This window comes from Sminthopsis crassicaudata, chromosome 6 (assembly GCF_048593235.1).
Source record: "Sminthopsis crassicaudata isolate SCR6 chromosome 6, ASM4859323v1, whole genome shotgun sequence".
Classification (NCBI taxonomy): Eukaryota; Metazoa; Chordata; class Mammalia; order Dasyuromorphia; family Dasyuridae; genus Sminthopsis; species Sminthopsis crassicaudata.
Genome location: NC_133622.1, coordinates 162,056,704 through 162,070,715, shown reverse-complemented (window position 1 = coordinate 162,070,715; position 14,012 = coordinate 162,056,704). Strand labels below are relative to the sequence as shown.

The 14,012-nt window shown below is 37.1% G+C and overlaps 1 protein-coding gene across 7 annotated transcripts in view; it reads left to right on the top strand.

Moving 5' to 3' along the window:
* ART3 (ADP-ribosyltransferase 3 (inactive)) overlaps positions 1-14,012 on the top strand; it is a 124,213-nt gene that overhangs the window by 68,736 nt on the left and 41,465 nt on the right. For 2 of the 7 annotated variants that reach the window (XM_074275684.1, XM_074275690.1), the window contains exon 2: positions 12,763-12,863. The exons of the other annotated variants lie outside the window; for them this stretch is intronic. The gene's annotated coding sequence lies outside the window, so the exon portion shown is untranslated. The remainder of the gene's footprint in view (positions 1-12,762; positions 12,864-14,012) is intronic. 7 annotated transcript variants of the gene reach the window in all.

Below are 14,012 nucleotides of genomic sequence, written 5' to 3'. Positions count from 1 at the left end.
TGAATACAAGAAGAGTTTAAAATAAAAAGTTTAGAAACAGTTTGCCAGTACTTTTCCTCCAAATCAGAATGAACTCTGTACTAAAGTAGTAGTTGTAGAAGTGAGCTTATCCCAGCTACATTTCCAACAATAAGAAAATAGTTATGAAACACAAGCTATCAGCACTGGCCCTGATCAAGGTAAAGTTTTCTCATTCTTGGTGTTTTATGGAGTGATATAGGACTGAGAGGCAAAAGAAAACTAAAATATAAGAGGGAAACTTGATAATGTATGAGACTTCAAGATACAGCCAGCCATTCCACAATGGCCTCACAAGAGCTGCTGTAAGGTTGAGCTTCTGAACCCCTTGTGATATTGCACTGCCTGGCTACTGCCCAGAACAGGGGAGAAGAGCAGAAGTGAGGAAAGCCATGCTGAAACTTGGCCTTTATATTCACCTGCTTTGATCAGCTGAGTTCCTCCCACATGGCCAATATATTGTCATTCCTTCCAGATTTCTCCATCCCCATGATACTAAATCCTTGATTGCCAGAGTCCTTTACTACCTTATTCTTACATATCCCAACTTCACTCCATAATGTCCCTTGTAAGAAATGTCTGCCTCTTCTGTTATTTTCTCTACAACTCTTAATCATTGAAATAGGAATCACTGCTGCTGGCCCAGAACGGGGTAGAGGACTCTTACCCAATACAGGGCCCAAAGATCTGGCTTTATGTCCAGACAGGGCTCAGTTATGGAGTAAATCTGACCTCTTAGGACAAAGGTCAAGCCTATTTTGCTAGTATATGCTTCTTTTACCCATCCTGCCTCAGAGTCCTGGGGGGAAATTGCTTAAATTGGCTCATGAATAGGGCTCCCCAGAAATGGGGTAGAAAAGTACTTAATGTATAAAGTAGATCTGCTAGAGATGGCTGTTTATTTCCTTCACACAAAAGAAATATTTAAAACATAAAAGATTTAATTACACAATAACAGATTTAAAATATGAAACCTTAACTTATATCTTCAGTTTTCCTAGGATATTGATACTTGAAACATTAAAAGATGGAGCTCTTAATGGATTTATTGAATCAGCATTTCTTTACCTCAGCTCTGTACTTCCTGAAAAACTCTTTCAAAATCTATGCCTTTTGGAAAGTTAAGACAGCACCTGGGCTCATTCTCTCAAGGGTCACATTCTTTGAGAAGGGTGTTTATTTCCGAAAACAACTCCTATGAAGAGCTTCATTTTAGGAATCCAGAAACTCCCAAACTCTCAAATTCACAAGGTTGCTTCAAAGGTTAGAAATATCCAGACGAAGATCACTGTTTAGTAACTTATGCTTAAAGAAAGAAATTCAAGGCAGAAAAAGCAGTCATGAAGTGACCTGAAATCCTCCTTCAGGATGAAATACACAATCCCAGGATCCATAACTGACATGTAAGAATTGACCATAAATGTTGGGGAAGGGAAGGAACGAAGAGACTCTCTCCTTATCATGAATGATGCCAGACAGAGAGGACTGAGGAAGGGATGCTGTGAAGACTTAAGGAAAGTGGTTGGGAATACTCACTGTTTTTAGTGGAATCAATTAGGTTTGAGTACCAAGACTGGCTTGGTCCAGTGAGTACTCAGTTGAAATTAGTTAACATGAATTTATAGCATACCCCCTCAACATTTGCCTGATTTCTTCTGACTCCATGCAGCAGCAAATAAATAGGAGCAAAGAAATAGACTTATCCAGGATGGGAGTTTAATAAGGAATGAATGGCTTTGATAGGAAAGCGAGTAAGAGATTAGAGAACTCTGTTCAAGTAGCTGGTTGAACTGATTCATTATACAAGTCAAGATTGGAAAGAGTAAAGAGTATGAACAAAATAGGGTCAATGGCCAAAAAAGTGGCTTAAGGCTAGAGGGATTGGGGGTGGTAGTGAGAATGAACAACAGGAAGTTCAGAGAGGTAAGGGATCCAGACAGATGGAATTATAAAAGATGACTGGGTAAGCAATTTCTGAGTTATTTATTCAGAGTTATGGAAATGAAATACTTGTGGATGACAAAATAAAAGGTGCAACCATCCCTGTGTGTAGCAGAGAAAGAGATGACTGAATAAAGGGAAAAAGCATTTAGGAAGCCTTTAGTGTGTACTAGGCATTGAGAATACAAAAAGAAACAAAATAAGATAGTCTCCTGCTCTTTGGCCCTGGCACCCTGCTGGGGAGACTCTTCTTGGAGCTGAGCTGCTTTTTACCATGCTTGACGGTAGGCTTTTTGAGGACCTGCTTCAAGGCAGGGGGGTTTGCTGATTCCTTGGGCCAATTTGGCTCAGCTCATTTGACCAGCAACCAGATTGTCTAGTCTAGTGAACAAGATATAAAATCATCTAATGCTTTTTGAATCAAAAACACCTGAGACTGGACCAAGTTTCCTTACCACTGAGTAGGATTTGTTTAGACGTAGTTCTTCTGAAGGAATGAGATTTAATTTTTGTTTTTCTAGACTCCAGGACCCCAGATTTCTTAGTATGCTTTAATATACCCTTCCTGTGTCTCAGGTCATGTTAGTTGTCCCTCTCTAGTTCAGTTATATCTTTTTTGAGGTGTGGGAATCAGAGTTGCATCCATAACTGTCATAGTTTTATCTAAGTCTGAAATTAAGAGGAGCTTGGGAGCTGCTCTCCCAGCCTCATTAGCAGTAACATGGCTTGACCCAAAGAGTGGAGGCTCCTGAGGCTCCTGAGGGAGATCTCTCATGCCATCGTTCATGAGCCCTGATTCTCCTTGGAGACCTACAAGTGGAGATGGAGAAAATTGCTTCAGAGGGCACACTACATTTTTGACGGTTTCTTAATGTCACTTCTTTTGGCTTCAAGAACATTTCAAATAGTGAGATACAATGGAAAAAGCACTGGACTTGTAGGCAAAGAACCTGGGTTTGAATCCTTAATCATCTGTTATTTCACCTGTACAACCTCTGGAAAGTCAGGCCCTCAGAGCTACAGTTTCCTCATCTAAAAAGTGAAAATATTGGACTAGATGACTTTTAATGACCCTTCCAACTCCCATTGTCTGAGTCTGTATCTATGTGAAGACATTGAAGTATTAAATATCTATTGGCTAGGGTGTTCTTTGAGGGGATTCATCTCTTGGTAAGGAGGAGAAAACAATGACTTTAGGATGCCTTTCTACTCTGTGTTTCTGTGAAATGCCACAAGGGGACACTGATTCAGCTAACATTTTTTAAGTACCTGTGTTTAACATACTGTGCTAGATGCAATACAAAGGCATAACTGGTACATTTACATGATCAGACAAGTGCAGGAAGAACTGTAATATTGGTTAGTATAGAAAGGCATATGAGAAGTACAAAACAAATGCTTTGAGATTAGAGGAGTAAGAGATCCCATACTGTCAGCTAAAACAGAGGGTTTTTTTTAACCTTTTCTTTTTTCTATTATTTTCTTTAAAAAAAAAAAAAAGCCCTAGATCCCTTTGGTTGTCTGGTAAAGCCTCTAGACCACTTCTCAGAACTGTTTCTTAAAATGCATAAAACAAAATACATAGTTTTGCAAAGGAAAATAGTTACATTAAAATGTATATATCAAGTTACATATTTTTTAAAAAGAGTGTTTATACTCCAGGTTAAGAACATTGGGGCTAGAGAAATCGGATGAGGTTTTACATAGAAACTGGTGTTTAAGTTGGGCAATAAAGGAGACTGAAGTCAGGTAACGGAATGTTAAAAAGTACATTTCAAATATAGAAAACACTGTGTGACACTGGATTTGGATTTGGAGCAGTGTAATGTGAAACTGAAGAATCCTGAGTGTTCCAATTTTTATTAGAATTAGATATGAAGGAGGGTGATGTGAAAAAAGCAAGTGGGCCTGTGGTGGAGAAAGATGACATCAAGAATAGAGGAGTCTGGGAAAGGGTGGGCCCACATCTCTGATGACAGGGGTCCCACTGTGCATTCTGTAAATGACAGCAGAATGTGCCTCATTGAAACCTTTGTTGAATGCTAAATTGGGTCCTTTTGGGCAGAGGCTGCTGTAGAGGTTGTTATTAGAGCATTTGGGCACAAGAAAGGATTCCTAGAATGAAAGAATTGATAAGGTTTCCAGAGGGCCCTTATTTGTTTCACTAAACAAAGTAAGCCTCCATTGTACGTAGAGCATGGATTGGTACTGGGGAAGATAGAACATTTACATCCTAGGGTTTAGAACTAGAACAGAAGTTATTGGATCTTCTCTTTTTATTTTACTTTGAACCTAAATATTAAAATGAAAACCCCTAGCATTTCCATATATAAAATAGATCATAGGAGGATTACATATGAAATAATGAATCTATGTTTCACATTGCACACGTATATGTTACATATGTGTAGAGGGCCGCAGATAGTGCAGGAACTCTGGGTAAGGCATAAGACCCGTTAGCCTAGAGGGAACCTGCTGACAATGTCTTGTTTGGCTCAGGGAGGCCGTGACCACCTGTGCTCTACTTGAAGCAAGGGATACTTACAGTAAAGAGAGGCATTTACATGTCAATAGTAGAGTGCTTATAGTTAGCAATTGGGCAGTATGCTGTGGTGATGTAATGCTACTGTAGTTAGCACTTGCTCAGTGTGATGTGATGATGTAATGGTTCTCTAATTGGCACATGCTCAGTGTGTTGTAGTGATGCAATCATACTAAGGTATTTAGAAGCTGAGAGGACTTGAAATAAACAGACTTGACCAATCACATGGCTCTCCTGCCTTCATCACTCCTCCACTAAGACCAAGGACTTGGGCTGGTCCCAAGATCCTGCAGAAAGCTAGTCCAGACAGTACATTTTGGCACCCCAGTCTGGGGGCTCAGGAAAACATAGTACATTTTGGCACCCAAGGGGCTCTAGAAAGCACACTACACATATGTATATGTGTAAACATACATATATATACTGTTTATATTTTAAATACATTGTGTGTATAGTCTCTATGTATATACATTCACACAATGCTCTATTTCAACATGTACCTTTTAAAACTACTTGTCTGTGCATTCTTTTGAACTTCCATCTTTGTAAAATGTTGCAAATCTTAAAATGTTTCAGTGCACATGAAAGTAATGGCATATTATTGTTCTATAAGAAATGATGAACAAGCTGATTTTAGAAAGGCCTGGAAAGATTTACACAAACTGATGATAAGTGAAACAAGCAGAACCAGGGATACATTGTCCACAGCAACAGCAAGAATATGAGATGATCAACTATGAAAGACTTGGTTCTTTTCAGCAATTCAGTGATCCAAGGCAATCACAATAAACTTTAGATAGAAAACTGCATCCATAAAGAGAGCTATAGAGATTGAATGAACACATGTTGTGTTTACTTTGTTTTTTTTTTTCTCTTATGGTTTTTCCCTTTTGTTCTGATTTTTCTCTTCCAACATGATTCATAAAGAAATGTGCATTTAAAAAGTTAACATACATGTATAACCAGGAAAAAAAATTAAAAATATTTCAGTGCCCTCTTTTGTCATCGTCATCATCATCCAACTTCTTAAAACCCAGCTTACCTCTTCCTCCTAACTCTGCCCTCAGGTCACATCCATCACATCTCTGTCAGAAAATGAGTAACATGTTTAATCATAGGTCCATTGGAAATATAATTGATCTTTGCTCTGAGCAGAGTTCTTGAATCTTTCAGAATTATTTTTCTCCAGGTTTCACTCACTTCTCTATGTCAATCCATACTTCCCATTATTCTCTGGAATTTCTTTCATCATCTGGTGATGTTCCATTGTACTTGTGTACCATAGTTGTTTCAGTCATTCTCCAGCTGGGTAAATTGGTTAGTCTTGCTTGGTTTCTACTTGGATCCTTCATTGACCCTTATCTTCTGAGCCTTTGAGACTCTCTTGGTGGCATTTCAAATGAGAATGTTAGGAAGTTTGGATCTCCTGGGCTTAAGATCTCCTACTATTATTAGTACCATACCTACACTGTTTGCTTTTTTCCTGCTGACTTTCATAATCTGAAGCATTCTTGATGTAACCCTTTGCTTAGGATACAGAGCCCGCCAAGCTACATGTATCTCTCTTCAGTTTCTAATCTTTCTTGAAGACTTCCAGTTTGTTTAACTGTGTTAACTTGGCTTTTCTGGTGCCTCTTCTTTCCAGTTGCACCTGGTTTTTGGTTTATGTGATTCTGGGATGGAAGAAGTTACTGTTATATCTCATTAAATTCTTTGACTATTTGGTCTGGTGGTATTTTCAGGTATTTTTCATTCCTTTGGTTTAAACTGTTATCTTTTATTCTGAACTAAGAGAGAATTTCTAACCAAAAGATTGCTTTGTGCAGATCCGTAGCCTAAACTTTATTCAATGTATCATTATCATGTAAAATAAAAAACAAAAAGAAAGAGAGCTATTCAGAAAATATAGATGGTTATACAAAAAAGGGAAAGCATACTTGTTGAAGAAAAATGTATATTATTAGTTATGAGACTTATAAGAGAACTCATCTAAGTATAAACTAAATCAACAAGAACTGTCAGGCCAGATTAGGAGACCTTCCTTAGAACTCTAGAATACTCCAAATTTAGCCACTAAGTCTTTTTGTACTAATAAAAGGAGAAAAGGGGACACTAAAAGACAAGAGCTGCTGTAAAGGTCTTGCAGTTCACTGGGGTTATTTACAACAAAATGATTGGTAAAAACAAGATAGAGTTAGCATACCTTGAAGCAGGGCTCTTTCTAAAGAGATGAGTATTGATGGGTTACTTTCAAACATGTGCAATAACAAGGAATCTTGGTAAAGGACATTAAGATAAGGACAGTGTGGAGGTTTCCTGGAAGCTGTCAACTTCAGAATATTTGCTAAAACCAATCTTTGGGAGGGGAATTTTGCTATTTCTGTAACTCCAAATTCAGAGTTTTTTCTATTATGACATGGTTCCTGCCTTCATGGAGTTCATTATTGTAGAAGAATGTGTCATTGTATAGCTAGATTATGAGACAAATATATCAGAGGAGGTACAGAGTGTTTTATGAAGTCTACAGAGATTTGGTGGCAGGAAAACACAAGAATAAAAAAGGGACTAGTTTAACCAGAGCAGAGGGATTCATGTACAAAAATAGTGAGAGAGGAAGAGCTCAATTTTTTTTTAAAATGTTAAATGAAAAGAACATTCTTTTCTATGCTCAACCAAAAAGAAAAGAAAGTTCAAAAGCACAAAGAAGATTATAAGAAGGTCAAGCTGTCATCAACCACATGAAAAAATGCCCTAAATTAGAGGTGCTGAATATGCACAACTCTTGAGTACAGCCAAATCAAAATTAAAATGTTAATAGCAAAATTTAATAAAATAAATAAAAAATATTGTAAAACATAGATAATACTATATTTTAAAACTAAGAAAGAAGGGCTCCTTATATACAGATTAGTGGTCCAGTTTCTGTTTGATTTTGACACCAGTGCTCTGTATCCCTAATAAGGAAGAAGTGAAAACATCAAAAAATCAGAACTATTTCTTCACACCTATCAGATTGGCAAAAATAACCAAAAAAAAAAAAAAAAAAAAAAGACAAATGTCAAAGAGACTGCAAGAAGACAGGAATATTACTAAACTCTGGAACTCTAAAATAGTCTAGTCATTCTGGAAATTGGAACTGTGATCACAAGGTCATTAAACCATGCATCCCCTTCAGTGCAGCCATACCACAAATAAGTCTTACCTCAAAGATGTCAAGAAAGAGAAAAAGGATATCTATGTGCCAAAAAATGTTTATGGCAGCACTTATTGTATTAGTCAGCAACTGGAAACTTAAGGAAATATCCATCTCCTAGGGAATAGCTAAAGGAAATCATGGTATATTGATGTAATGGAATACAATTGTGCCAAAAGAATGACAAAATAAACAGTTTTAAAAACACATGGGAAAACCAGTATGAAATGATGCAGAATGAGGCAAGCAGAAATAGAATAATATACACAATGACAGCAGCATTATAAAGGAAACAACTTTACAAGACTTTGAAACTCTGATCAAGCAATGATAGATTATGATTTCACTAAATTAATGATAAAATATTTTACCCACCTTTTGCTAAAAAGCTGATGGACATAAAATGCAGAATGAGCCATACTTTTCAGATACGTCCAATGTAAGAACTTGTTTTACTGTGCAATGCACACTCATTATAGGAGGTCCCTTTTTCTTTCTTTTTTAATTGTTTACTTGGGTGAGAGACAAGGAGGGAACAAGAATCAGTGTTTCCAAAAATAAATAAATAAATGAACTAATAAAAACTATATCTAAGAAAATTAACTCCATTTAAAATTATATGTCTAGAACAATGGACTCCAAACTTTTTGATGGCGCACACCCACCAGTAAAAACTGTTCACACCCTAGTTTCATTCAAGACAACTCTGAGATCATCCTACCATATTAGGAGAATTCTAGTTTGACTTGATTGCAGTCATTTCCTTGAGACAGCAGGTCTATAACTCAAAGCTTGCAGAATTTAGTTGAGCCCTGAAACTCTAATCCTTTATTGACTAGTGATACCAGTATTTCTGACAGCTGTATTATCTCTATTTACTTAAGATGATCATGTCAAATAACTAGATATTGTTAATGTCATATATATAGTTAAAGCTATAGTTAAAAGTTATACTTAATGTATGTTTAATTGGTAGACTGCAAATTCCAGCTCTATCGTATTGTTTACTGACATCAATTTGTAATGTCACTGGATACAAAGCTTCCACTTCTGCTATCTCTTCTTTGAATATAAATCTTTACTGTCCATTTCTATCCTCTGTAAAATTCCAGTGTCCATTTCAATGTAACTAAGACCAACATAAGACTGCTGAATCTGCTGCTCAGGGTCCACAGTTTTATACTATGAGTATATAATAAATCAGTTGTCTACAGTATCTACCAAGGAAACCTTGAACAAATTTTGACAGTACTTTAAAAGCCTTTCTTGATCCCTCCAGCTGCTAGTGCCTTCTTCCTGAAATTACCTTATTTTGTATATCTCTATATGCATACATGTTATGTCTCCTACTAGAGTAATTTCATCTTGATATAAGATATATTTTATTTTTTAGTCTTTTGACTTTGTTTTCATATTTCTTTTTATCTCATGGAATCGTTAGCTTCTGTCTGGACTATTGTAATGTTCATAGAGTGTTGTTTGAGTAAGGTTTTATGTTTATTGTTCTAATCTGTTAATTTTCATTTTAAGTCTATACTTTTCTTTTAATCCTTTCTCTGGAGTTTTTTTATTTCAATTATAATACTATTTTTTTCAGTTCTTGTTTAATTTCTCCAATGAATAAATGCTAATTGACCTTGTAGCTAAGTTATCTTTTTTGTGAAACTTTGCTTATTCACAATATAGAACAGTAGTTCTGAAAGTGTAGTGTAGGAACTCCTAGAGGTCTCTGAAACTACCCTTTCTAGGAATCCATGAGGTTAAAACTGTTTTAATAACAATACTAAGTTATTTTAATTTTTAGTATGGCAAATACAGGTATTAACCATATAAACAAAGCTCTTTGTGATGTCCTCAGTAACTATTTGGAATGTAAACAATTCCTGAAACCAAAACATTCAACAAGTAAGGATTCCTGAAACCAAAAAGTTTAAGAAATACTAATTAACTTCTTTAAGAATTGTATGTTAGGCATCCTTGGATTCATAATAGCTTTTATTTGTGGATTTTCTTTTTTTTCTTTACTCATTTCTCTGGTCTTACTTCCTGATTTGGGACTTTGTGTGAGGCTTAGAGTCTTTACAGTTTTGTAAGCCACATTGGAGCTTTGTTTGTTTTGATGTATATTATCAGATATGATGCCATTTTTTTCTCTAGGAAGTAAATACTATATTCAAGGATGTAAGGGATGGCTCAGACCACATAAATACAAATTTTTAGTATATCCTAAAAGCTTTATTTATAACACAGTATCAATCCTTGCTCTACCAGCAGGCTCCAGTTCCAAGTTTGGGTTGCAGGCTTCCCCTGGACTAGAACTCTAGTAGACAACTGTTGGCCCCAATCCTTGTCAGTTATTTGGAAGACTGTCAATTTGGAATAACAGAACCATAAGCCTGCATCTGGTCTGCACCTTCTGCTCAATTGATTCAGCTACAGGCCTTAGTCCCAGTCTGTACTTGGGCTCTGATCCCAATGTTGCATGAGAACAATATGGATGTCAACTAAAAATTGACCCCATTCTTCCTCTTTTCTCTGTACCTAGCCATCAACTTCAGCCCAGTCCCCATGCTAGAAAGGTGTGCCTTCCTAGCTGGATCACCACTCGGTCTCTGGAGGCCTTGGCTGGCTACAAAAAGGACCAATAGTAGTTTATCCTTAGATTTTCTAATCCCTACTGATGCTGGTACTCTTTTTTGGTCTTGTAGGAGAGAATTAGACTTTCTCAGTCCTTTTTACTCTCCATCTTTGATAATCTTCCTGTCATCCTTTTCTCACTAAGCCTTCCTCCCTCCATACTACATTTAGAAGTAACTGGCTGTACCTGTAGATAGGTACAACAAATCAGGGGCTTGTTCAAAAATCACCTGACTGTGTTCATCTAGATAGAAGAGTTAAGTTCCAGTCTGGCCTGGCCAGGCCTGTTCCCTCTCTTGGTATATTTGTGTCTCTGTTTGTTGGACTCTTCATGGAATTTTGGTTCCTTTCCATGGGGCTATGTCCTAGGGTCTCTTTTCCCATGTGAGTATGTCTTTCCCCAAGGCCACGAGATGGGATTCCGATATAGATGAGCGATGTGAGCTTTTGCAAGTCACTTAGCTTTCCTCCACTTCAGTTTGCTTTTTCATGTAGGGATCCACATGATGTCTGTTCTTTTCCTGGCTCTAACTTACACAATTCTAGTTGAGTCTACATTTCATGATTAAAGTAGTGAATGCAAAAATCTGTAAGTTTTTAAATTACCTGCTCCCCTATTAATGCAATAACTTACAGAATGCTACATCATAGTGTAACAGAAAGATCTAGAATCAGCATCTCTGAATTGGAATCTGAGTTCTATCATTGACCTGAAGTATGACCTTGAATAAGTATTTTTACCTCAGCTTCATTTTCTTTTTCTGTAAAACTGTAATGATAATAATCACACTGTTTAACTTGCAACATTATTATAAGTAAAGCACTCTGTTTACTCTAGGTCATAGAGAAATCTCAGATTCACAATTTTTAGGAACAAGCCCATAAAAAAGCTTTATTGATATATTTCATGCTAAGACAAGGAGAAATCAGTTGACTTACAAAGTTACAAATAATTCTTTGGCGGTATATATAGAATCACAAAATGAGAGTGGTCATGCTGGATTGCGGTGTGTTTACAGCTGGCCTTAGAAATGAGGTGGGGCAGCTTATTGTGATCTGTAAGATGGAAAAAAGTTTTGCTATTGTATACATCTGTCTTGGGGGATAGAGCAGAGCAACTTTCTTCTTCTTTGTGGCCAGCCTTGCACACCATCTGGGAAGAGTGAATATGAGAGAGTGGACAGGACAGCTTATTTCCCATTGAAATAGGGACTAGTTTAAAAACAGACTCAAGAATCCTTCCTTGTCGCCATATTAAAAAGCACTATATGAATATGAATTATTAAACTAATTGACCTGGAACAGGGAAGTGTCTGAGCAGAAGAATGGAGCTATATGAGAGTGATTGTGAGGATTGTGAAGTCTTAGAAGTGATAAGATTTGGCAATAGTTTAGGGGTTCTCAAACTACAACCCATGGGCCAGATGTGGCCGCTGAGGACATTTATGCAGCCACCGGGTTACGGCAAATGGGCTCAGGGGCGGAGACAGAGGGTGAGTTTTCGTTTTTACTATAGTCGGGCCCTCCCACAGTCTGAGGGACAGAGAACTGGCCCCTATTTAAAAAGTTTGAGGACCACTGAGTTAGACACTTGAGAGTGAGAATTCCCATGATAATCATAGGGAATGGGGAAAAAGGAAGGATTTTTGAAAATAGAAGAGTTCTGTTTTAGGCATGTTCATGTTGAAATATCTGTGGGATATGTAATTAGTAATATCCAAAATGAAGTTGGTAATGTGGGACTAGAGTTTGACAGATAAAGTAGGTCTGGACATAACATAGAACTAGGGTGTATAGGGATGATAATTGAATCATCCATCTATGGAGAGATATCATCAAGCAAGGTAATATAAAGTGAAAAGAGAAGAGGATCCAGTTTAAAAACCTCGGAGAAATACTCACTGTTAGCACATGTGAATCACCAAAGGAAAATGGGGGGTGGGAGTAAGTAAGACAGGAAGGGAGAAAGACTGGAGAGGAGAGTGTCCTGAAAATCTGGAGGAAAAACATTTAGGTTTAGATGATCACAGTGTCACATGCTACAGAGCGGTCAGTAAGGATGAGGCCTAACTTTAGCTGTGGCAACTAAGAGATTATTGACAACTTTGGAGAAAGCCATTTCAGTTGATCGATCAAGTTGGAAGCCAGATTGCAGAGGGTTTAGGAGAGTGTTCCGCAGAGGCTGGAAGTCCTTAATTCAAATGTGACCTCAGATGTTTGCTAGCTGCGTATCCCTGGGTAAGTCACAGTTTGCCTCACTTTCTTTAGCTGTAAAATGGGCATAATAGCACCTATATCACAGGATTGTTGTGAAGATTAAATGAAATACTGTTTGTAAAAAAAAAAAAAAAAAAAGTGCTTAGCACAGATCTCAAAAGATGCTATAATAAGTATTGATCAATACTTATTCCCTTTTCTTCTTTTTTCCTAGAAGATCTCTCAACTTCCTCTGAGAAGAACATTTTGCTTCTTCACCCCCTTTCTCCTTTTGGTCATTTCCTCCCAGAATCTTTATTTTAAGGAAGAATCCAGGTCAGCCATGTTATCTCTTTATTCCTCTCTGAGATCTGCTCCTCATTCTGTGGATTACTTTCTCCTCCAAGTCCTCCTTTTAGCTATCTTCTCTCCTCCCTCTCTATTTAACAGCTCCATTTAAGTACTGTTTTCCCCAAGCAGATGTATAATCCTTAAGGGCAGGGACTATCTTTTTTTGCTTCTGTGCTATCTTCGGGCCTAACACATAATGTAATTAATAAATGTTTGCTGTCTGGACTTAAGTGTGTGAGAGAATTGAATTGCATGTTAAAGAGCTCTAGTGTGAGGGCAGGTGTTGATTGAAGAGAGATTGAGCCAGGTACATTGAGAAAAGAATGCTCTCCTGAAATCCTGGCAGAGTATGGCTACTTTACTAAAGTGGTCATCCAGTTCCTTTTTTGAGAAAGCTAGAGAGTGCAGTGGATAGAGCAGTAGGCTTGGAGTCAGCAAGCCCTAAGTTCAATTGTGACCTCAGATGCTTATTAACTTGTATCTCTGGGCAAGTCATTTGATATCTGCTTCATTTCCCTCAATTGTAAAATGGGGATAATTATAGCATCTACATCACAGGATTGTTGTGAAGATTAAAGGAAATACTATTTGTAAAAGAAAAAAAAAAGTGCTTAGCACAGAGTTTGAAAGAGAATAGACACTACAATATTTATTCCCTTCTTTTCCCCTTTTATTTTATCTTTAAATTAAATTCTTTTTTTCATTTATTAAGCATTTGTCTTTTTCTCTTCCCACCTCTCTCTTTTATTTCTCAGGGAGTTTTTTTTTTTTTTTGAGGGGGGGGGTTCTTTAAAGAGGTGATTGATGGTGTCTTCCTATTTCTATCTTGCCCTCTTGTTCTAATATGTGTGAACATTTTTCTTTCATGATTTCTTGAAATATATCCAACCTGTCTTTGGTAATAGCTCTCAGTTGATGGTTGTTCATTTATTTCAGTTGTGTATGACTTTTTGTGGCCCCCAAAGTTTTCTTGGCAAAGGCATTTGAGTAGTTTGTCATTTCCTTCTCCAGCTTATTTTACAGATGAGGAAACTGAGGCAAACAGGGTAAAGTGTCTTGGTCCAGGCTAATAAGTGTCTGAAACTGAAATTGAATTTAATGTACCATCTAGTTTCTCTAGCACTCAGGTAGGTA